Here is a 23,728-nt window from a genome sequence, read left to right as displayed (position 1 = left end):
TCCAATACAAATTACAAAAAAATTTTAACAGACTTCCCCCTAGCATTTATTAAGTAAACTGACAAATATTCTTATATCAATTGATATTATTCTTATGATTATTTATTTTCCCAAGAACTTATGGCATAGACAAGTCTGTTATAAAAGTATTTCAGGTAGCCATCAAAATGATGTTAAAATTATATTTTTATGTGTGCATAGGTACACAATGATGCTCTTTATGTAAAGAAATATATCTGCACAAACATATATACACATACACCTGTATATGCCTATAGACAGTGTCAGGGGAAACAGAGAAGTGTGACAGTTAATTCCGGGAGGTAACATTTTGGCAGATATTTCTTTCCCTCTTTAAATTTATTTGAAATAAACATTTGAATTTTGTGCCTTTTCTGCCCCCAGCACTGCTGGGCCTGCAAGGTCTCTTTTGAGCAGCAGATGCGGGTCTCTCTTCCACAGGATGGGGTTTGTTGTTAAAGTTGTTAAGAATAAGGCCTACTTTAAGAGATACCAAGTGAAATTTAGAAGACAACGAGAGGGTAAAACTGATTACTATGCTCACAAACACTTGGTGATACAGAATAAAAATAAATACAACACACCCAAATACACGATGATAGTTCGTGTAACAGATACATCATTTGTCAGATTGCTTATGCCTGTATAGAAGGGGATATGATAGTCTGCAGCATATGTACACAAACTGCCAAAATATGGTGTGAAGGTTGGCCTGACAAATGATGCTGCAGCATATTGTACTAGCCTGCTGTTGGCCTGCAGGCTTCTCAATAGGTTTGGCATGGACAAGATCTATGAAGGCCAAGTGGAGGTGACTGGAGATGAATACAATGTGGAAAGCACTGATGGACAGCCAGGCACCTTTACCTGCTATTTGGATGCAGGCCTTGCCAGAACTACCACTGGCAATAAAGTTTTCAGCACCCTGAAGGGAGCTGTGGATGGAGGCTTGTCTGTCCCTCACAGTACTAAATGATTCCCTGGTTATGATTCTGAAAGCAAGGAATTTAATGCAGAAATACACCGGAAGTACATCACGGGCCAGAATGTTGCAGTACATGTGCTACTTAATGGAGGAAGATGAAGATGCTTACAAGAAACAGCTCTCTCAATACACAAAGAACAGCGTAACTTCAGACATGATGGAGGAGATGTATAAGAAAGGTCATGCTGCTATACGAAAGAATCCAGTCTATGAGAAGAAGCCCAAGAAAGAAGTTAAAAAGAAGAGGTGGAACCTTCCCAAAATGTCCCTTGCTTGGAAGAAAGATAGGGCAGCTCAAAAGAGGGCAAGATTCCTCAGAGCTCAGGAGTGGGCTGCTGAGAGCTAAATCAAACAACTTTCTGTGAGGATTTTTCAGATAAAGACAATAAACTTATTGACAGCAAAAAACAAAAACAACCCCCTCAAATTTGAATTTTGTTTAATAAAAAAATCCTAAATTAAAAAAGTAAGATGCTGTATGTATTTTGAAGCAAAAGCTTTGTGAAATAATAAATAATGCCTGTCTGTTTTCTTGGAGAGCCTTGCAAACCCTTCATTTAAAATTTCTCCATCCTGGCTAACACGATGAAATCCTGTCTCTACTAAAAATACAAAAAAAAAAAAAAAAAAAAAAAATGAGCTGGGTGTGGTGGCAGGCACCTGTAGTCCCAACTACTGGGGAGACTGAGGCAGGAGAATCACTTGAACCCGGGAGGCAGAGGTTGCAGTGAGCCGAGATCGTGCCACTGCACTCCAGCCTGGGGGACAGAGTAAGACTCTATCTCAAAAAAGAAAAAAAAAAAATTTCTCAGCCTGGGCAATATAGTGAGACCTTGTTTCTACAAAAATAAAAATAAAAAAATTAGTCAGGGGCCGAGCACGGTGGCTCACACCTGTAATCCTAGCACTTTGGGAGGCTGAGGCGAGCAGATCACAAGGTCAGGAGTTCGAGACCAGCCTGGCCAATATGGTGAAACCCTGTCTCTACTAAAAATACAAAAAAAATTAGCTGGACATGGTGACGTATGCCTGTAATTCCAGTTACTCAGGAGGCTGAGGCAGGAGAATTGCTTGAACCTGGGAGGCGGAGGTTGCAGTGAGCCGAGATCGCACCACTGCACTTCAGCCTGGGCGACAGAGTGAGACTCTGTCTCAAAATTAGTCATGGTGGTATGCACCTGTAGTCCCAGCTACTTGAGAGGCTGAGGTGGGAGTATTGCTTGAGCCCTGAAGGCGGAGGTTGCAGTGAGCCAAGATCCGCCACTGCACTCTAGCCTGGGGAACAGAGTAAGACCTGTTTCAAAGTAAAATTTCTCCTTTAAGATAGTTTAGGATTAAATTTGGTGGACATACTGGATTACAGGTGTGCTTGCATAGTGGTGAGGCTATTGGTTTTAGAGTCTAACAGATGTGCGCTTAAATTCTGGCTGTGAAACTTCCTGGCTGAGTGACAGACTCCTGAACCGCCCAGGTCACTGAACTGCCCAGCCTCACTCACACATTGTGAAAAGGTTCAAGGGCCTGGACATTTAGCAGGGCTGAACATGTGTATCTCGGTAACTGATACAAGGTAACCATATGGTTAGCAAGAGTCTGTCATCATCAGAACATAACTCAGTGTTTTTAAATGCCAATCACAAAACTGGCACTTTTTTGGATAATAATAAAAGTTATAAATAATAATTTACTATTGAAAGCTCAGCCTCCACTCTTCCAAAGACATTTGAGAAATGGAAAACGTCACCCTGACCTCAGGGATCCAGCTGAAGTTGATTTAAGAAATTGTTTCTAGGCTGGGTGCCGTGGCTCATGCTTGTAAGCCCAGCTCTTTGGGAGGCTGAGATGGGTGGATCACTTGAGGTCAGGAGTTCAAGACAGCCTGGCCAACATGGTGAAACCCCGTCTCTACTAAAAATATAAAAATTAACTGGGCGTGGTGGTGCACACCTGTAATCCCAGCTACTTGAGAGGCTGAGGCAGGAGAATTGCTTGAACCTGGGAGGTGGAGTTGGCAGTGAGCCGAGATCGTGCCACTGCCCTCCAGCCTGGGCAACAGAATGAGACCCTGTCAAAAAGAAAGGAAGGAGGGAGGGAGGGAGGAAGGAAGGAAGAAAGGGAGGGAGGGAGGGAAGGGAGGAAGGGAGGGAGGGAAGGAAAAGAAAGAAAGAAAGAAAAAAAAAGAAAGATCTTTTCTAGTTTGATGCATATATGTTTTTGGGGGACGGCAGAAGTCTGTCCTCTTCTGAACTTTCTGTTTTCCGAAACAGATTTATCTGCAGTCATACTTGGCCTTATCTCCCTGTGATGATTCATTTTAGATATAAACTTAACTGGGCCATAGGGTGACCAGATATTTGATCAAACATCACTCTGGGTGTGTTTGTGAGTATGTTTCTGGATGAAATCAACATTTGATAAAGCAGAGCAAAAATGCAGAGGAAAAAAAGGGAAAAAAAGAAAATAGTTTTGGAATTGGTAGACTGGGTACAGCCAGTTGTCCTCCCTAATGTGGGTTGGCCTCATCCAATCAATCGAAGGCCTGCATGGAACTCCCTACGGCAAGTAAATGGGAACTCCTCCTGCCTAACTGTCTTCCAGCTGGGATGCTGGATTTTTTCCTGCCTTCGAACTCATTCTGAAACATCAACTCTTCTTAGGTCTCAAGCCTGCTAACATTGAGATTGGAGCTACATCATCAGTTCTCCCAGGTCTCCAGCTTGCCAACTGCAGACCTTAGAACTTGTCAGCCCCTATAACCACTTGAGTCAATTCCTTATAATAAATCTCTCTCTCTGTCTCTCCCTCTCTCCATAAACACACACACACACACACACACACACACACACACACACAGACACACGCTCCTATATTTTTTCTGAGGAACCCTGACTAACGCATTCCCTTTCTGCTGCCTGGATGGGGCTGTCTCCATCCGACCCTCGGGCATTGCCACCCCTTGTGCTTGAATGGTGGCTCTTAATTAAGCCCTTTTTCTCCTCATTCTGGTTCATCTGGCTTCCTCCCCAACTGCTGCTGAAATTCCTATCTGAGAGGTCACCAGTGATTTTCTTATTGTCAAATCCAGGGCTCAGCCTTATCCTCCTGGAACTTGCTCTGTCAGACATCACTCTTCGCATGTCTTCAGGCACCTTTCTTTGTGTCTATAAATGTGCTACAATCTCCAGTAGCCTTGAGTCACTCTCTAGCAATGGCTGCATTTCTGGAATCCCAGTTTCTTACTGGTCAGGAGTTTGGTTTCTGGAGCCTTAAGCTCTCAGTTCTGCCACTTCTACCTGCATGACCTTTGGCAAGTTGCTTAACCTTTCTGTGCCTCAGTTTCCTCATCTGTGAAATAAGGCCGTGGATAATGTCTACCTCTCAGGCTGTTGTGAGAAATGAATGCATTAGAGCCTTGTCATATAGAAAGTGGTTTGTAAATGTTAACTATTATCTGAGTGCAGTCTCACCTCCCTTTCACTCCTCAGTATACCAGATCCTGTCTCAGGCCCTACCACTCCTGAGAAACCACTTCATCAAGGTCACCCATGACCTATTACTTGTCAGTATCTTCAGCCCTGTGTTTCTGCCCCTCTGTTGCACTTGATGTTCTCAATAACGTCCTCCTTTCCTCATTTACTGCCATTTCCTGCTGCACACATCACATCCTAGTTAAACTGAATGAACACACATACCCCTGGGGTGTTTTCTCACCTCCAAGCCTTTGCTGTTGCTGAAACCGTACCCCTCCTATCACACAGAAGGCTCCTTCTCATTCTCACACAGGTAGTCCTTACCTCCAATATCCAACCCTGCTCATCCCCCTCACCCCACCTTCCCTGGTTAACTTCCACTTATCCTTTAAGCCTTTCCTCACGCCTTGCTTCCCCAGGAATCCCTTCCTATCCCACTCTCCCACCAAAGCTGGGTTAGGTGCCCCTTTCTGGTGCTCACATAGCACCCACGTACTTCCCACGCTGTACTGTATTTCTGTCTCTCCAAAACAACTGTAAGTGCCTTAAATTCAGAATCATTTCTTATTCTTTTTCGAGTTTCCAGCATTGACATGGTGCCAGACACACCAGGGACTTAGTAAATGTTTATGGAATGAAGTAATCAATTAATAATATTAACACCCATTTACTTCCATGGAGTCTTAGAAGGACCCAGGGCAACTAGACTTGTAGAGAGTTAGGGGATTAGAAACAAATCAGAAGGAAGGGGGAAAAAACCTGCATAAAATTTTGCAATGTGTAGTAAGGAAGTTGGAGACTGGTAGTGTTTGGCAGGAATATAGGAGGGCTTGCCATGCAGAGAAACTCTCAAAACAGAGAAGTAGTGCCCACTGGGAGGCCGACTTCACATTCCTCTAAGCTGTGCTTAGGTTCTCTCACAAAATTGCTAGCTAAATAGAAGGCAGAAGAAACGTGAAGAAAATGTATATCCACTCTCCCTCTTGCTTCTTTCCAAAAAAAGCACAGTTAAATCCATATGGCTCGAAAAGATTATTCCAAATGCATGTTAACTATGCATTTTTATGCTGGAAGAAATGAAAAAGAAAAAATTGTTTTTAAAAACTTGGGAGAAATACAGAACATTCTCTGCCGATTGATATAGAGTCTGTTGGGCATAATCAGGTTATTATCTCCTTGTGAACAACTCCCTTGCGAGCCAACAATTACATCATCAAGCACAGAACCCAAAGAATGTCTGGGTCTTTAGTACCTTTGTTATCATTGCTTTTGTATTTGACATTTGTTGTCATTGAGAGAGATTTACCATCCACCATTCCTAGAACCAATCATTACCTAACAGGTAACAAGCATTGAGCATTAGTACTCACAAGTTTTAAAAAATTAAAATCTTCACCTTTTTTTTTAAACAGATAATACATTCACATGGTTCAAATTTCAAATTTCAAGAACTACAGAAGAGTGTACAATAAAAACTTTTCCTCTACTCTGCCCTTTCAGAGGTCTTCTGGTTATATAAAGAGACACATGGCCAGGCACGGTGGCTCACACCTGTAATCCCAGCACTTTGGGAGGCCAAGGTGGGCAGATTGCCAGAGGTCAGGAGTTCGTGACCAGCCTGGCCAACATGGTGAAACCCCGTCTCTACTAAAAAGTACAAAAATTAGCTGGGCGTGGTGGCGGGTGCCTGTAATCCTAGCTACTTGAGAGGCTGAGGCAGGAGAATTGCTGGAACCCGGGAGGTGGAGGTTGCAATGAGCCGAGATCGCGTCATTGCACTCCAGTCTGGGCCGACAATAGGAAGACTCCGTCTCAAAAAAAAAAAAAAAAAAAAAGACACATGCATACAGGTATATATTTTTTTTCCACAGCCTGCTTTCTGTTATATCCTGCTATACATACAATCCTGAACCTTGCATTTTTCATGTAACAATCAATTTGGGAAAGTGTTCCACATCAGTATATACAGGAAGTTTTTCATTTTATTTGTTGCATTGTATAAATAGACCATGATTTATTTAACTTTTCCCTACTCATGGACATTTAGGTTGCTTCCAATATTTTGTTAAGCAAACAGTGCTGAAATAAATAACCTGAACCTACCTTATTTTGCATATGTGCCAGGATATCTGTGGCATAAATTCCTGGAAGTGGACTGGCTGGGCCAAAGGACATGTTTATTTGTAATTTTCTTAGCAGTTGCCAAAGTTCTCTCCGTGGAGGTGGTTGTACCAATTTACCCTCCCACCAGCCTCCCTGTGTTCCACCAACAGTGTCAGCCAACTTCTAGGCTCTGCCAATTTGGAAAATGAAGAATGACATTTTGATGTACTTCTAGCTTGTGTTTCTCTTATTATTGTGTATAGCTGTGCCTTCCCCACCCCCCGCCCCCCGAGACAAGGTCTGGCTCTATCACCCAGGCCGGAGCGCAGTGGCAATGATCTTGGCTCACTGTAACCTCCGCCTCCCAGGCCCAACCCATCCTCTCACCTCACCTCAGCTTTCCAAGTAGCTGGGACTACAGGTGCATACCACTATGCCTGGCTAATTTTTGTGCTTTTTGTAGAGATGGGGTTTCACTATCTCGCCCAGCTGGTCTCAAACTTCTGAGCTCAAGCAATTTGCTTGCCTCCACAGTCTCAAAAAAGGCTAGGATCACAGGCGTTAGCCACCGCACCCAGCCTTTTTTTTGTTTTTTGTTCTTCTGAGCCTCGGTGCTAGTCGCCCTTCTCTCTCTCTCATTATAAAATAATAACAATAATAGCTGACACTTATGCAGTGGCTTGCCATTGCCAGATATGTTGTAGGTGTCTCATTTAGCCTGACAACGGTCCTGTGTTATAGGTACTGTTCTCATCCCTGGTGTACAAATGAGGACAGTGAGACTTACTGTGTTTAAGTGACTTGCCCAAGGCTTCACAGCAGTAAATGGCAGAGCCAGGACTTAAACCCAGGCTTCTATGACCATAAAGACAATTTTCTTAAAAATTAGGCAACTTTGGCCAGGTGCAATGGCTCACGCCTGTAATCCCTTTGGGAGGCTGAGGTGGGTGGATCACTTGAGATCAGGAGTTCAAGACTAGCCTGGCCGACGTGGTGAAACCTCGCCTCTACTAAAAATACAAAAATTAGCCAGGCATGGTGGCAAGCGCCAGTCATCCCAGCTACTTAAGAGGCTGAGGCAGGAGAATTACTTGAACCTGGGAGGCAGAGGTTGTAGTGAGCCAAGATTGCACCACTGCCCTCCAGCTTGGGCGACAGAGTGAAACTCAATCTCAAAAAAAAAAAAAAAAAATTAGGCAACTTTGCCTACTACTCAACAACAAAAATAGAGGCCCTCAGGTATCATTTCACGGATTATCTCCCTAAAGTTCTAAGAAAGTAGCCCACTAGTGTCCTTTCGCACTCCTGCCATCTTTTCAGGGTAATGTCTTTTCACGCTCCTGCCTCCTTTCGAGATGTGCTCTAAGGGGACTGCACTAATATGTGGACCCAGGCCTCTGAGATGAGACTGACACTGGCTGGAGGCTTCCAGAAATGCAGCCACATGAGAGGATCGAGTAGCCATTTGAGCAAACACTAGTTCATGAATTATTATTTCTTTTTTTTCTTTTTTTTGAGAGGGTCTTGCTCTGTCACCCAGGCTGGAGTGCAATGGCACGATCTCGGCTCACTGCAACCTCTGCCTCCTGGGTTCAAGCAATTCTCATGTCTCAGCCTCCTCAGTAGCTGGGATTACAGGCACGCCCCACCATGCCCAGCTAATTTTTTTGTATTTTTAGTAGAGATGGGGTTTTGCCATGTTGCCCAGGCTGGTCTCAAACTCCTGAACTCGGGCAATCCACCCTCCTCAGCCTCTGAAAGTGCTAGGATTACAGGCATGAGCCACTGCACCCAGCCTGAATTATTATTTCTTAATAGCAACTTCAGGCCTACAAGTAAGGAAGAAGTGAAGTTCATTCATTCAACAAATATTTAGGGAGCATCTATGTGCTAGGCACTGTTCAGGCACTTGGACACAGCAATGAACAGGATAAATCAGGTCTCATAAAACGTACATTAATGGCCAGGTGTGGTGGCTCACGCACATGATCCCGGCACTTTAGGAGGCCGACATGAGCAGATTGCTTGAGGCCAGGAGTTCGAGACCAGCCTGGGCAACATGGCAAAACCTCGTCTCTACCAAAAAAAATTACAAAAATTAGCCAGGGGTGGCAGTGTGCACCTGTGGTCCCAGCTACTCAGGAGGGTAAGGTGGGAGGATCAGAGAAGCTGATACTGTCGCTCACCTGCACTTCAGCCTGAGCGACAGAGTGAGACACCGTCTCAAAACAAGAAAAAAAAAAAAAACGCCGGGCACGGTGGCTCATGCCTGTAATCCCAGCACTTTGGGAGGCAGAGGCGGGCGGATCACAAGTTCAGGAGATGGAGACCATCCTGGCTAACACAGTGAAACCCCGTCTCTACTAAAAATACAAAAAAAAATTAGCTGGGCGTGGTGGCGGGTGCCTATAGTCCCAGCTGCTGGGAGAGGCTGAGGCGGGAGAACGGCGTGAACCCGGGAGGCGGAGCTTGCAGTGAGCCGAGATTGCGCCACTGCACTCCAGCCTGGGCGACAGAGCGAGACTCCGCCTCAAAAAAAAAAAAAAAAAAGAAAAGAAAAAAAAAACCAAAGACCAAAAATGTTATATTAGATAATAAATAAGAAAATTTGTAAAAATTGATAGTAGTAAGTGCTATACAGGTTAAAACTGCATATTTTGTAAAAAGGAGCTGCTTTGGATTTGTTCATTGGCATAAGGCCCCTCTAAAGGGGGTGCCAGTTACACTGAGCAGAAAATGACATGAGGGAACCAGCAACTGAAGTTCAAAGGAAGAGTATTTTAGGCAGAGGGAACAGCCAGTGCAGAAGTCCCAAGTCAGGAACAAGCTGATGCACTGTGGGAGAAAGCCCGTTGAGCTGCAGCCCAGAGGAAGGGGGAAGGGAGGTTTTGGCAGAGGCTGGAGTGGTAGATGTGGTCAGATCTCACCTCAGAACTCTATGGGTCAGGAAAGAGAACTTGGATTGTGTTATGTCCAAGGGAGGCCATGGGAGATCTTAAACTGGGGGATAGAGGGTGTATGTGTGATATAATATGATACTGTTTTTAAAAACAATCACTCTGGCTATAGGGGGAGAGCAGATTCTAGTGGGTAAGTGAGTGAGTAAGGGGAGCAGTTGGAGGCTATTGCAGTGGCTTGGACTGGAGATTATGAAGGCACTATCAGAGTAGTGCTTCTCAAACCTGAGCAGGCGTCAGAATTCTCTGAAGGGTGCCATCCTCAGAGTGTCTGATTCTGGATGGAAAGGACCTCAACATTTTACATTGCTAACAATTTTGCTGGTGATGCTGATGTGGCTGGTCTGTAAACTCCACTTTGAGTAACGTTGGACCAGACTGGAGATGCAACAAGTGGACTGATTTCAAACCATTTTGGAGGTAGAGTCAATAGGATTTACTGATAGATTGCATTTGCAAGGAAGAAGAATCAAGGTTGACCTTGAGTTTCCAGTTCAGCAACTGAGGGAACAAATGCCAGTATACACTGAGAGTGGAAAACCAGAAGGAGGTGCAGATTGAGGGGGGAAAAAAATCAAGAGTTCTGTTTTGGGCATGTTAAATTTGAGATCCCTGTGAGACATCCAAATGGAAATTTCAGTCATGCAGTGGGGAGTGCTGGTGTTGGAGCAGGAGGTCAGGACATCTCAGTGTAGAGATGAAATTTAAAGTGATGGACTAGACACAATGGCCTTCTGAGAGCATGTACCTGGGGAAGAGAAGGAGCTTGGGACAGAGTCCTGGCATTCCACATCTAGAGGTCAGGAACAGGACGGGAGACAGTGGACAAGAGGACAACCTGGAGAAGAATGTCACTAATGCTCAGAGGAGAAAGACTTTCAGGAAGAGGGGATGTCCAGCAATGTATAATAACTGGAAGCAAGGTCAATACAAGAGAGCCAGGGAGCAGAGGAGAGAACCCTCTGAGAAGGGGAAGAAAGAATGAGTAAGAATGACTGAAGACCTTTTGAGAATCCACAAATCTTTGTAGCTGCAGCTGGATTCTTCATGCATTGTGATTAGCCATTAACTAGAAACAGAAAGAGGCCCCATGCTTTTCTTCTGGGACAGTGAGAGGTGGAAACCTCAGCTATCCCATCTCACTCTCCAGCCAGCCTCAAGTCCTGGGGTGGAGGCAGCATTCAAGGGGAGCACAAAATAGATTGAGTCCTGGGAAGTGAGAGAATATAGGCAGGAGGCTGTCACGGGAATCAGAAATGACCCTGGGTGGCTTCTCGGACAGGCCTGCATCATTCTGGAAACTTCTTCACTTTAGACTTAAAGAAACAAGCATCCCTAGTCCCATCCAAGAGCAATTTCTCACTCAGTGTTTGTGAGCCCCGGGCTGCCTGCCGCAGTGGAGCTCTGGCTCCACTGCCCGTCTCCTCCCTCTTCTGTATTTTTCATGGCTTCCTCTAGCCTGGCTCCTTCCCCTCAGACTACAATAATGCCACTCCAGCCTAAAATAAAGCTGTCCTCCACCCTTCCTTCCCTGTGCTACTGCTTTCATTGCTTTTTCCCCAAACTTCCTATGTCAATGCTTGTGCTTCCTCACTTTCTTTTTCATCTGCACCCACTGGAATTTGGCTTCCATCCCTGCCACTGTCTCAAAAGCCACAGCCCTCTCCTAATTATCAAATGAGGGGCCCTGCTCCTGTTGGCCTTCACCTCTGGCCATCTCTCTACTGCATTTCACACACTGGCCACCCACTCCTTCTGGAAACTCTTCCCTCCTTCTCTCGCCCTCACCATCCCACACAAAGGCTTTCCTCCCCAATCCCCCAGGGTCCGTGGTCCATGATTCCCCGCGTTCAGCACCCTCTTGGCTCTCCTCAACTCTCTCCTGGTGATCTCATCCACACTCTTTCACGATCACCCAGTTATGAACTGGTGACTTCCAGTCGCTCTGGTATTTTCAGGTGCCTCTGTGACATTTCCATGTTCCACAGGCATGTTAAAGATGCCCAAAACAAAATCTCGACCCACAGTTTGCACTTAATATATGTATTTTATTTTATTTATTTGTTTATTTTTTGAGAAGAGGTCTTGCTCCTGTCACCCAGGCTGGAGTGCAGTGGCACAATCTCAGCTCACTGCAGCCTCCGCCTCCCAGGTTCCAGCAATTCTCCTGCCTCAGCCTCCTGGGTAGCTGGGATTACAGGCATACACCACCACACCAGGCTAATTTTTATATTTTTAGTAGAGACGGGGTTTCACCGTGTTGGTCAGGCTGGTCCCAAACTCCTGACTTCAGGTAATCTGCCCACCTCAGCCCCCCAAAGTGCTGGAATTTCAGGTGTGAGCCACTGTGCCTGGCCAATACATGTATTTTAAGTATATATTTGTTGAATGAATTATTTTCTTCTTGCCCACTCCTCCGTTTTCCACAGTGAAGAAAAAGTAGTAAACAATAAACAAAACACAAATACCTCCTTCCCTTTTGGACCACCTCACACCGTTTTCCCTCACTACATGTAATTGGTTGCTTGGTCTGATTGATTCCATCTCCAAAGTGTTCTGAATCTTTCCTCTCCTTTATTCTTCTTTCCATTCCTCTTCTGCTCTTCTCCTCTCTCTGGCTAACACTGGAGACAGCCAAATGGTTCTTAAAACTGGCTATACATTGGAATCCCCTGGAAGATGTAAAAAAGTCTGATGCTCTGCCTGACCCGGACCAACTGAATCAGAATATCTGAGAGTGAAGCTGGGTGCACCAGGGTTTCTAAGAATCACTACAGGTAATTACAATGTACAGTCAGATTTGAGAACCAGCCAGGTGCGGTGGCTCACGCCTGTAATCCCAGCACTTTGGGAGGCCGAGGCAGGCGAATCACCTGAGGTCAGGAGTTCAAGACCAGCCTGGCCAACATGATGAAACCCCGTCTCTACTAAAAATACAAAAATTAGCTGGCCATGGTGGAGGGCGCCTGTAATCCAAGCTACTTGGGAGGCTGAGGCAGGAGAATCACTTGAACCCAGGAAGGGGAGGTTGCAGTGAGCTGAGATCACACTACTGCACTCCAGCCTGGGCAACAAGTGTGAAACTCCATCTCGAAAAAAGAAAAAATTGAGAATCAAAGATGGTATCCTTCTCCAATACCCAGTATTTCTCCCCACAAAAATAAAAAATAAAACCTGATATTAGCACTTTCCTGCATTAAAACTTCACATAAAGATGAATGCATTGGCTTACCCCTGTAATCCCCGCATTTTGGGAGGCCAAGGAAGGCAGATCACCTGAGGTCAGGAGTTCAAGACCAGCCTGGCCAATATAGTGAAACCCTGTCTCTATGACAAATACAAAAATTAGCTGGGCGTGGTGGTGGGTGCTTGTAATCCCAGCTACTCAGGAGGCTGAGGCAGTAGAATTGCTTGAGCCCTGGAGGTGGAGGTTGCAGTGAGTTGAGATCACACCACTGCACTCCAGCCTGGACAACAGAGCAAGACTCTGTCGAAAGAGAAAGAAAGAAAGAAAGAAAGAAAGAAAGAAAGAAAGAAAGAAAGAAGAAAGAAAGAAAGAAAGAAAGAAAGAAAGAAAGAAAGAAAGAAAGAAAGAAAGAGAGAGAGAGAGAGAGAGAGAAAGAAAGAAAGAAAGAAAGAAAGAAAGAAAGAAAGAAAGAGAAAGAGAGAAAGAGAGAGAGAGAAAGAAAGAGAAAGTTTCAGGCCAGGCGTGGTGGCTCACACCTGTAATCCCAGAACTTTGGGAGGCCGAGGTGGGCAGATCACCTGAGGTCAGGAGTTCAAGACCAGCCTGGCCAACGTGGTGAAATCCCGTCTCTACTAAAAATACAAAAATTAGCTGGGTATGATGGCGGGTGCCTTTAATCCCAGCTACTCAGGAGGCTGAGGCAGGAGAATCGCTTGAACCTGGGAGACGGAGGTTGCAGTGAGCCAAGATCACGCCACTGCACTCTAGCCTGGGCAACAGAGTGAGACTCTAAAAAAGAGAGGAAGAAAGATAGAAAGAGAGAGAAAGAAAGCGAGAAAGAAAGGAAGAAAGAAAGAAAGAAAAAGAAAGAAAGAAAAGAAAGAAAGAACTTCAGATGAGAGTGCAGAGTTTTAGGACAGTGAAACTACTCTATATGATACTATAATGATGGGTATGTGCCATTATGGATTTGTCTAAACCCACAGAATATATAACACCAAGGACAAACCCTGAGGTAAACCATGGACTTGGGGTTATTATGATGCATCAACTGTGGGTTCATCAGTTGTAACAAGTGTACCACTCTGGTAAGGGACGTTGATATCATCAGGGAAGTTATACATGCATAGGGGTGGGGAATATAAGGTAAATCTCTGTATCTTCTTAATTTTGCTGTGAAACTAAATCTGCTCTAAAAAAAATAAAGTTAAAAAAATTTTGAGAAGGCACAGCAGGACTCTTATCTTGGACTCCATTTTCAGGAGATAATGTGAATCCCCTTAAATTATATACAAAATACTGTATTTGAGGAGAGGACTCATTCATTCTCAAAGGAGCCTGATTCAAAAAAGATTAGGAAATATTACTGGATAGTAGTTAATAGTCAACACTTACTGTGTGCTAGGCACTGTGCCAAGCACTTTATATACACCAGCTTACAAAGTGCTTATCAAAACTAACCCAGAAGGATGAGTATAACCCCTATTTTACAGATGATGATTAAGCAACTCCCCCAAGTCAGCAAGTTCTTGGAATTTGGATTCACACCTAACTAGATCTGCTCTTTACTGCCTCCGTGGTTTGCAGGACTAATTCAAGTCTTTTGGCATAGCAAACAAGGCTCTCCACCATCTGCTAATCGAATGCATCCTTCCTTCCCCTCTCATTCTCTGAAGAAATCATGTAGTCCATGCCTCTGTCCCCCTTATATGCTGCACCCATTCCCTGGAATGTCCTCCCTTCACTTCACTGCCAGGCAGAATCCTATTCACACTGCAAAGGTCAGCACAAACATCCTCTGCAGCTCTCTGAAACCTTCTCTCCTCTCCTTCATTTTCCCAGAAGACATTGATTATGGCACTTTTAGCATCTGATGGTAGTGGCTTTCATGTCTCTCTCCTGATTGACAGAGTTGAGAGAAGCAGCTGTGTCTTGTTCATCTGTAGCTCTCCAACATCTTGCAGTGCCCACTGGCCCATAGGTGGGGCTCAATGGACATTTGTTGAAAATAATATAATTTAAGTGTGCATTCTACTTATCAGAGAGTACCTAGGGAACTAAATAGGGGAAAATAGACCTTTGTCTTATGAGAATGACGTTTAATATGTTCTTATGTTGCCAGGATATCCCTACCGATCTCATAAGGTTATTGTTAAGATTAGCTAAAATAATTATTTAAAAGCACTTTGCATTGTTAAACACTATGAAAAAGAAGGCTTGATTATTAACCAACTCTCTGCTCACATCCAGCAGCTTACGGACCATTATGCATGTCAGGAAATGCAGATTTAACAGCCACCAGCTACATGCCTTCAAAAAGTCTGTCATCACATTGGCATCTCCTGCTTGGAAACAAACAGTTTCCTCATTGCTGTGGCATTCTGCAGAGCTGAAAGGGCCACACCAGGAAAACCCAAATGAATGAATACTCACTTCAAACTGCTTTTGTAAAACATGTCTCCAGAGTCTTGAGAGGTGTAAACAAAATTGCTCTTACGGAGGTGAGAGAAGACAGGGGTACCCGAGTGCAGTTGTACATACATGGATCATTATGAAACTTCCTAATTTTGATAGCGTTCTATTATGCCAACCCTAAAATACAACACGTGGGAACAAATTACATGTATTTGTCTTTTAATGAAAATCATCAAATTGTGGCAAAATCATGTTTGATGTATCCTAATTTTAAATATTCTCATATTTTCTAAGTATTTTTTTAAAAAAGAAATGTTATTTTGTGTATTTAAGGTATACAGCATGATGTTATGAGATACATATAAACAGTAAAATGGTTACTATAGTGAGGCAAATTAACATATCCATCATCACACAGTTACCCCCTTTTTGTGGCAACAGCAGCTATAATCTATTCATTTAGCAAAAATCCCAAATGCCATACACTATTATTAACTCATGTTGCACATTAGATTTCCAGACTTGTTCATCCTACATGTCTGCTACTTGTATTCTTTGACCTACATCTCCCCTGTTCTCCCCTCTACCTGCCTCTAGTAACCACTGTTTTACTCTCTTTCACTGTAATTCAACTTTTTTCTTTAGAGTCCACATGTAAGTGAGATCCTATTTTTCTTTATGTGTATGGCTAGTTTCACTTAGCATAATGTCCCCCAGATTCATACATTTTGTAGCAAATGGCAGAATCTCCTCCTTTTTTGAGGCTGAGTAACATTGCATAGATGCACCACAGTTTCTTTATCCATTCATCCACTGATGGGCACCTAGGTAGCTTCCATATCTTGGCTATTGTGAATAATGCCACAAAGAACATGGGAGTGCAGATATCTTTACAAGGTGGTTTTTTTTTGTTGTTGTTGTTTTTTTTTTGAGATGGAGTTTCACTCTCGTTGCCCAGGCTAGAAAGTGCAATGGCACCATCTCGGCCCACCTCCCGGGTTCAAGCGATTCTCCTGCCTCAGCCTGCAGAGTAGCTGGGATTACCCACCACGCCTGGCTAATTTTCTATTTTTAGTAGAGACGGGGTTTCTCCATGTTGATCAGGGTGGTCTCTAACTCCCAACCTCAGGTGGTCTGTCTGCCTCGGCCTCCCAAAGTGCTGGGATTACAGGCGCGAGCCACTGTGCCCAGCCTACAAGGCGGTGATTTCATTTCCTTTGGGTATAAACTTAGATTGCTGGATTCTACGGTGGTTCTATTTTTAATTTCGTTAGGAACCTCCATATTGTTTTCCATAATGGCTGCACCAAACTACTTTCCCACCAACAGCACATAAGGGTTCCCTTGTCTCCACACCCTGGCCAACACTTATCTTTTGTCTTTTTGATAATAGCTATCCATGGGTGTGAGGTAACATTTCATAGTGGTTTTGATGTTTTATTTTTATATACCTGTTGGCCATTTTTATGTCTTCTTTGAAGAAATATCTATTCAGTTCCTTTGCCCATTTTAAAAATTGGGTTATATGTTTTCTTGTTATTGAGTTGTGTGAGTTCTTTGTAAGTTTTGGATACTAACAACTTACCAGATATATGGTTTGCAAATATTTTTTTCCCAATCTGTAGGTTGCCTTTTCATTGTGGTGATTGTTTCCTTTGCTATGCAGAAGCTTTTTAGTTTGATGTAGTCTCACTTATTTTTACTTTTGTAGCCTGAGCTTTTGCTATGATATGCAAAATAATCATTGCCAAGGCCAATGTCAAGGAGCTTTTCCCCTGTGTTTTTTCTAGGAGTTTTATTGTTTCCAGTCTTATGCTTAGGTCTTGTATGCATTTTGAGTTGATTTTTGCATGTGGTGTAAGATAAGAGTCTAATTTTATTCTTTTATCTGTGGAAATAAAGTTTTCTCAGTACAATTTATTGAAGATACTGTTCTTTTCCCAGGTGTCTTCTTGTTACTCTTGCCAAAAATTAGTTGACCATATAGGTTTGGGTTTATTTCTGGGCTTCTAAGAATTCTTAAAGGTTACCTGGCCAGGCACAGTGGCTCACACCTGTAATCCCAGCACTTTGGGAGGCCAAGGAGGTAGATCACGAGGTCAGGAGTTCAGGACCAGCCTAGCCAACATGGGGAGACCATGTCTTACTAAAAATACAAAAATTAGCCAGGTGTGGTAGCGCACTCCTGTAATCCCAGCTACTCGGGAGGCTGAAGCAGGAGAATTGCTTGAACCCTGGAGGCGGGTTGCAGTGAGCCGAGATCACACCACTGCACTCCAGCCTGGGCAACAAGACGATACTGTGTCAAAAAAAAAAAAAAAAAGAAGTTACCCTGGTTTTCCCCACTTGCTAGTGAAAGGTTAGAAAGTTTATTGGTGGGGGAGTTATTTCCAAGCCCAATCCTACAATCCGATGCAGAAAAAAATTATAAAACTGATGATGGTCTCATATACCAAGCATCATAAAGTATGAGGCATGAAAAGGAGGGAGAGGAGAATAAAGAGAAGAAAAAGAAGAAAGACTCACAAAAAAATACTAAAAATTGAAAGTCTATGAGAAGAGGATGAAAGGCAGTGAGTGGCTTATGTCTGTAATCCTAGCACTTTGGGAAGGGAAGCAGGAGGATCACTTGAGCCCAGGAGTTTTTGAGACCAGCCTGGGCAACATAGCGAGAGACCCTGCCTCTACAAATCAATTTTTAAAAATTGATTTTTATTTTTTGACTACAAATGGTGTACACCTGTAGTCCCAACTACTGGGGAGGCTGGGGTGGGAGGATCCCTTGAGCCCAGCAGGTCAAGGCTGCAATGAGCCAAGATTGCACCACTGCACTCCAGCTTAGGTGACAGAGTAAAAGCCTGTCTCAAGGCAAAAAAAGAAAAAAAGAAAAAAAAAAAGGAAACATTACTTGATTCCCCATCAATGTTGAACAACTTTCACAGTAAGAGTTATAATATTGTGGCAAGAGCAGCTATAATCTATCCATTTAGCAAAAATGTATGTGCATACATGTGTTCATGTACTCAAAGTAGACTATTAAAAGAAAGTCTCAAACTGTAGAGAAAGACCTTACCAACTGTGGACCTCATTTAATTTTTCTAAAACAATAGCATAATGAAGATTATGGTTAAGAGTTCTGGCTTTGAAGTCAAACTGTTAGGTTTGAATCCCAGTTCTACTTCTGACTGTGACAGAGATTCCTATCTGTTTTCCATTACCCATTCTCCCCTTCTTCCCTGAATTTTAGCTGTATGAGTCACCTTCCAGTCAGACTACATTTCCCAGATTCTTTTGCAACTGGGTATGGCCATTGGACCACATTCTGGCCATTGAAATAAGAGCCCAACTTCCAGGTTATGCCCTTAAAGGGGAAGGTTGTGTCTTCCACTTCCTCTCATTTCTCCCATTGGAATGCAAAGGTGGCATTGCTCCATCTTTGACAAGGTGGAATAGGGTATTCCCTAGAGAAGGCACAGCAACAAGAAAGAAGAAACCTGGGTCCCCAACAAGACTCAGCTGTCTTATCAGCCCTGGACTGCTCATGATGAGACTAACATGAGAGAGAAACTCCTTCTATTTTGTCTAAGCCATTGTGACATTATGCCTTAGTAGTCAAATGGATTTCCTTAAAAGTAACAGTGATTGGGCCGGGCGCAGTGGCTCATGCCTGTAATCCCAGCACTCTGGGAGGCCAAGGCGAGCAGATCATGAGGTCAAGAAATTCAGACCATGCTGGCCAACATGGTGAAACCCCGTCTCTACTAAGAATACAAAAAATAGCTGGGTGTGGTGGTGCACACCTGTAGTCCCAGCTACTTGGGAAGCTGAGGCAGGAGAATGGCTGGAACCCAGGAGGCTGAGGTTGCAGTGAGCAGAGATCGTACCACTGCACTCCAGCCTGGCGACAGAGTGAGACTCCATCTCAAAAAAAGAGAAAAAAATAAGTAACAGTGATTAAAAGTAAGTTACTTAACCCCTATAGGTCTCAGTTTTCTTTTCTTTTACTCACTGCAACCTGGACCTCCCAGGTCCACGTGATCCTCCTGCCTCAGTCTCCTGAGTAGCTAAAACTACAGGCACATGCCACCATGCCCAGCTAATTTTTGTATTTTTTGTAGAGATGGTGTTTTGCCATGTTGCTCAGGCTAGTCTTGAACTCCTGGGCTCAAGCAATCCTGTCTCAGCCTCCCAAAGCGGTGGGATTACAGGCATAAGCCACCACACCCAACCTTATTTTATTTTCTGTAGAGATGCGGTCTTGCTTTGTTGCCCAGGCTAATCTCAAATTCCTGTCAGCCCTCCTCCTTTATTTCAATCCACTTTACGCACCAAAAAGAGCTCAGTCCCCATCATGTGAGATGAAGAACCTATCTATGTCCCCAAGACCTCAGGGCTGAGGTGCTTCTGGTATATGAAGTGTGCTGGCACTCCTCCCAAAGCCACCCATGTTTGCAAAAGGCAAAAGAAGCTTCTGGAAGGAAGCAGTGAGACCTAGAGTCTCTCCTTTTATTTCAAAGTTAATGTAATATCTCCACTGTCCTCAGGGGGTGCAGACTTGGGTGGCTTGGGCTGAGACCTGCTGGCAAGAAATAGGAGCAGTGCTTCTGAAGAGGCCCAAGGTTGAGGCCTGTCCTGGAGAGCTGACTCCAGGAGCAGTGTGCAGCTGGTCCCTTGTGCCCAGCCATCTTCCCCCATGGCTGTACCTGGGGAAAGTGCCTGAATGTCATGGAAGAATCGTCACTGAGAATGTAGGCCCTCTTGGCTATGGAGGAGTCACATCTAATCACAGCACAGGCACTCTGTCCTCAGCCTGAGGCTGGGCGCCTCAGTGATGCCTGCATTTCCACTGTGTTCAAGGGTCTCACCCACACTGTCTGGTGCAAGCCAGCATGGGTGCCTCAGTTACTTCAGTAGGTCCAGGGATAGATGGAGGCCTTGGCCATTGTGGGGCCTCCTGAGGCAATCAGGCCTTGCCCCACTGGAAGGCTTTTTGTTTGGGGCCCTTATACTGTAAGGTATTGCAGAGGAAAACGGCTTACTAATAGACAACGGCAACCAGGACTGACTCCTTAGGTCTGAATGAGTTCCCCTGGGGCTTCCTAACTTTATCCTAAGAAGGACCCCTGCTGCCAAGAAAGAATGGAAATAAAAGGGGGAAAGGAAGAACGAAAAATCATATTTGCTTGACTATAGGTTTACAAAAATCCCTGGAAGGATGCATAAGAGACTTGTAACAGATCTGCCCACCTCAGCCTCCCGAGTAGCTGAGACTACAGGCATGCGCCACCACATCCAGCTAATTTTGGTATTTTTGTAGAGATGGAGTTTCCCCATGTTACCCAGGCTGGTCTTGAACTCCTGGGCTCAAGTGATCTGCTCACCTTGGCCTCCCAAGATTCTGGGATTACAAGTGTGAGCCACCAGGCCCAGCCAGTGGTTACCTTTTGCAGGTTGGGGTGGGAAATGGGTGGATTCAGGGTGGCTGAGAGGAACATTCTTTACTATCTTCTTACACTTCCTTGATTTTTGAAGTATCCATAAAACTGAGTCAAAAAATAAAAATAAATTAAGACAACAGGAAATTTAAAGGCCATGTCTTCAAATAGTTTAGGAAGGCTGACTAAGGGTGCCCTAGAGAAGAGGAAGGAGAGAGAAAAAGCAGCTACAGGACTCATTCCCATGGCAAGGCTGAGGCTCCCGTGGCTTGGCCACAAGAAGCAGGTACATGAGGAACCAGCTGCCCTTCAGCTCTGCGGGCTTCACCTTGCTATAATTCCAAGATGAAAGGAACGGTAACCTCATTTTGAACTTTAGTCTAGTAAAATAGTTACAATTCTTGTCTCTACTGCTTCTGAAAAAGCTCTGGAACCTGGGCTTTCTTCACCTCTCACCTGGATTCCTCTGACAATCTTCAAACTAGTCTCCTTGTCCCAAGCTTCAAATCCATCCACCAGACTTTAAATTTCTTTTTTGAAATGAAAACCGGATCATGTCCCTCCAGGCCCCTTCCACACTTAAAACCCTTCAACAGTTGCCCATGTTGCCCATTGAGCTATGACAAAATCTCAGTTCTTTCTATGTCCTTTCAGGATCTGCCACTCTCCTACTCGCCTTTGCTCTACCCACACACGGCTGCTTGTGGTTTTCTGGGTGTCCCATCCTGCCATGCTTTGAGGTTTTGCATATGCATTTCCTTCTACATGAAGTCCGTTTTGTGTTTTGTCATCCTGGAAAACTCCATTCTTCCTTCAGGATGTGGCTCAAATGCCATCTCATCTTTGTGACCTTGCCCTGGACCCTGACCCCAGTCACCCAACACACTTTGAATATGTGCTGATTAACACTTATTGTACCCTATTTGCATTATTTCTACGCCTCTGTTAGACTTTCAGTTTCATGACAGACAGCAGGAGTTATGCCTTATCCATCTTTTTATTTTCAGTTTACAGAGAAAACTTGGGTTATAAATGGATGACCAGTTTGCTCTGGATTAAATGCTCAGGACCAGCACATAGAACACTGCTAAGGTACCCTGAGGTTAAGCTTGCCTTCAGAATTCTGTAAACTTGGCTCTGTCCCTGTCTAAATAATAATGCCATTTAAACACTACAATTGGCTCTGTCCCTGACTAAATAATGATTGGAGTTTAAACTCTAGCCAGATAAATCCTTTGCTCACTTTTTTTTTTTTTTAAATGCTGAAGTACTTGAAGATGTGGCCTTATACCAAGGAGCACAAAAGTGGTATTATTCACTGTGTAAATGCTTTGAAAGTCAGAACGTGTCACACTCCTTAGTAACACAGCACAGTGATACAGTAGCAACAGGTAGGGTCCAATAGCAACCATGTGTGGACAGACTCACTTTGGGGAAACTCCAAGGAGTAGAGCAATGGTGTTTTTAGTTCCAGCTCAGAAAGCCAAGTGTGGTGTTCACATACCTCTTCACATGCCTCTCTGTAGGGTAGCTGTGGCAAATGTTAATGGATTTATGAACTGCTAAAAGATTAAACCCCACCGAACTTTTTACATAACATTTTTTGGTGATTTTTAAAAACTATAGTGAAATGTTCATAATTTATCATTTTAACCATTTTAAAGTGTACAATCCATTGGCATTAACTACATCACAATGTTGTGCAACCATTATCCATTTCCAAAACTTGTTCATTATCCCAGACAGACTCTATGCCCATTAAATGGTAACTTTCCATTTCTCCTTTCCCTCTGGTCCTGGGTGTCTGTTCTACTTTCACTCTTTATGAATGTGCCTATTCTAGGTATCTCATACAAGTGGAATCATACAAAACTTGTGTTTCTGTGTCCGTCTTATTTCACTGAGCATGTTTTCAATGTTCATCCATGTTGTCACATGTATCAGTACTTCATTCTTGTTTACGGCCAAATAATATTCTGTTCTATGTGCATAGCACACTTGGTCAACCCATTTATCTATTGATGGACATTTGGGTTGTTTCTCAATAACCTTTAAGCTGTTGTGAATAATGTTGCTATGAATGTGAATGTACATTTTCTGAATACCTGCTTTCAGTTCTTTTGGATATATATCTAGAAGTGGAATTGCTGAATCTTATGGTAATTCTGTTTACCTTTTTGAAGAATAGCCAAACTATTTCCCACAGTGGCTGTAACCAGGTGGCGTTTCCACCAGCAATGTACAAGGGTTTCAATTTCTCCACATCCTTGCCAATACTTGTTATTTTTCATTTTTTGATAACAGTCATCCTAATGGGTTTTGTAGTTTTGATTTGAAATTCCCTGGTGACTAGTGATGTTAAACATCTTTTCATATGCTTATTGGCCATTTGTATATCTTCTTTGAAGAAATGTCTATTCAAATTATTTACCCATTGTTTTTTTTCAGAAATGGGGTCTTACTCTGTCACCCAGGCTGGAGTGCAATGACATGATCATAGATCGCTACAACCTTGAATTCCTGGGCTCAAGTGATCCTCCCACCGTGACCTCCCGAGTAGCTGGGACAACAGGCATGCACCACCACACCCAACTACTTTGCCCTTTTTTAAAAAATTTCCAACTTTTACTTCAAGTTCAGGGGTACATGTGCAGGATACTTTGCCCATCTTTTAATCCAATTTTTTGTTGTTGTTGAGTTGTAGTTCCTTATGTATTATGGATATTAATCCCTTATCAGATATATTTGCAAATATCTTTGCATAACTTTTTTTTGAGATGGAGCCTCTCTCTGTTGCCCAAGCTGGAGTGCAGTGGCATAATCTTGGCTCACTGCAACCTCCGCCTCCCAGGTTCAAGCAATTCTCCTGCCTCAGCCTCCCAAGTAGCTGGGATTACAGGTGTGTGCCAGCACACCTAGCTAATTTTTGTATTTTTAATAGAGACGGGGTTTCGCCATGTTGGCCAGGCTGGTATCTAACTCCTGACCTCAGGTGATCTGCCCGCCTCAGCCTCCCAAAGTGCTGGGATTACAGGCATGAGCCACCATGACTGGCCATGCCTGGCCTTTGCATAACTTTTTAAACGTCATCCAAAATAAAGTAGTAATGTTATAATTAACAGCAATCGGAGTGGTGATGCTCGGCTTTTCGGATG

General features: G+C 43.8%; 1 long non-coding RNA gene and 1 pseudogene across 2 annotated transcripts in view; one reads left to right on the top strand and one right to left on the bottom strand.

Annotated features, from left to right (window-relative positions):
• LOC116813493 (uncharacterized) overlaps nt 1–23,728 on the bottom strand; it is a 70,155-nt gene that overhangs the window by 9,444 nt on the left and 36,983 nt on the right. Inside the window, exon 6 of one of the 2 annotated variants that reach the window (XR_009214802.1) lies at nt 15,193–15,315. The exons of the other annotated variant lie outside the window; for it this stretch is intronic. This is a non-coding gene — a long non-coding RNA (uncharacterized LOC116813493). Of the gene's footprint in view, nt 1–15,192; nt 15,316–23,728 lie in introns of those variants that run through there. 2 annotated transcript variants of the gene reach the window in all.
• Nucleotides 455–1,352, top strand: LOC116813492 (large ribosomal subunit protein uL18-like; annotated as a pseudogene).

This window comes from Hylobates moloch, unplaced genomic scaffold (genome assembly GCF_009828535.3).
Source record: "Hylobates moloch isolate HMO894 unplaced genomic scaffold, HMol_V3 SCAFFOLD_9, whole genome shotgun sequence".
NCBI classification, from domain to species: Eukaryota; Metazoa; Chordata; class Mammalia; order Primates; family Hylobatidae; genus Hylobates; species Hylobates moloch.
Note: the sequence above shows the minus strand (reverse complement) of the source record. Positions and strands in the feature narration are given on the sequence as shown.